Below are 1,415 nucleotides of genomic sequence, written 5' to 3'. Positions count from 1 at the left end.
GCGGTTTTTCCTTGTCGCGTTAGGGTATGGCACACAAGGTTTATATTCAACAGTCACTGGTTTGTTTGTATTTTGATCTACCTCAACTTGACCTTTGCTTACCACAGTTTCTTGCCTCGGTTCTGGTTTAGGCTCAACGACTCTTTCTTCATCTTAAATATTAATTGCATTGAGTTGTTCCCTTGGGTTAGGTTCGGTATTACTTGGCAAACTACCTTGTGGTTGTTCAGAGACTAGTTTGGAAAGCTGGCCTATTTGAGTTTCGAGGCTTTGGATCGACGCTTGTTGATTTTTAAGTGCTGTCTCGGTGTTCTAAAAATGGGTTTTTGACACTGATATAAACTTTGAGAACATCTCTTCAAGGTTTGGCTTCTTTTCCTGTTGGTAGGGTGGTTATTGGTAGCCTGGAGGATGTTGTGGTCTTTGATTTCCTTGACCGCCCCATGAGAAATTGGGGTAGTTCCTCCAACCTGCATTATAAGTGTTACTATATGGATTGTTTTGAGGTCGATAATTATTACCCATGTAGTTTAATTGCTCGTTATCCATGTTGTGGCCATAAGGTTGGTATTTTGAATGGCTTGTTCCACTGCTACTTGCTTCGCACTGCATTGCTGGGTGAACCTGTGAAGAACTAAGAAAACCATCAATCTTTTTATTCAAGAGTTCTACCTGATTAGAGAGCATGGTGACCGAATCAACATTATAAATGCCGGCTATTTTCGTTGGCTTTGTCCTCATGACTTGTCACTGATAGTTATTCAGTGACATCTTCTCTATAAACTCATCGGCATCTTTCGGTGTTTTATTGTTGATGGTTCCGCTTGCCGCTGCGTCAACCATTTGCCGAGTCGAAGGATTCAGACCATTTGAAATGTTTGTACTTGGAGCCAAAGCGGTAACCCATGGTGAGGGCACCTTCTCAAAAGGTCTTTGTATCTCTCCCATGCATCGTAGAGTGTTTCTAAATCCATCTGCACAAAAGAAGAGATATCATTACGTAATTTAGCCGTTTTAGCCGGCAGAAAATATTTTAGTAAAAATTTTTCGGTCATTTGTTCCCAAGTAGTAATTGACCCTCGTGGTAAGGAGTTCAACCACTGTTTAGCTTTGTTCCTCAATGAAAATGGAAACAACCGAAGACGTATGGCATCATCAGAAATGCCATTAATTTTAAATGTATTGCATAGTTCTAAGAAGTTGGCTAAATGAGCGTTGGGATCCTCATCCTGCAAACCATCAAACTAAACAAATTGTTGTATCATTTGAATAGTGTTAGGTTTTAATTCAAAAGTATTTGCAACTACAGCAGGTCTAACTATGCTTGATTCAGTTCCTGTTAAAGAAGGTTTAGCATAATCATACATAGTGCGTGGAGCAGGATTTTGATTAACCACAATTGTAGGAGGTAGTTG

The 1,415-nt window shown here is 39.9% G+C and overlaps 1 non-coding gene across 1 annotated transcript; it reads left to right on the top strand.

Annotated features, from left to right (window-relative positions):
• The first annotated feature begins 900 nt into the window (after positions 1–900).
• Positions 901–1,007, top strand: LOC128295005 (small nucleolar RNA R71). Its single transcript, XR_008285312.1, has one exon. It is a non-coding gene; the product is annotated as a small nucleolar RNA R71 (small nucleolar RNA).
• Positions 1,008–1,415: the final 408 nt, after the last annotated feature.

This window comes from Gossypium arboreum, chromosome 6, assembly GCF_025698485.1.
Source record: "Gossypium arboreum isolate Shixiya-1 chromosome 6, ASM2569848v2, whole genome shotgun sequence".
Lineage (NCBI taxonomy): Eukaryota > Viridiplantae > Streptophyta > Magnoliopsida > Malvales > Malvaceae > Gossypium > Gossypium arboreum.
This window is presented reverse-complemented; position numbering and strand designations above follow the sequence as displayed.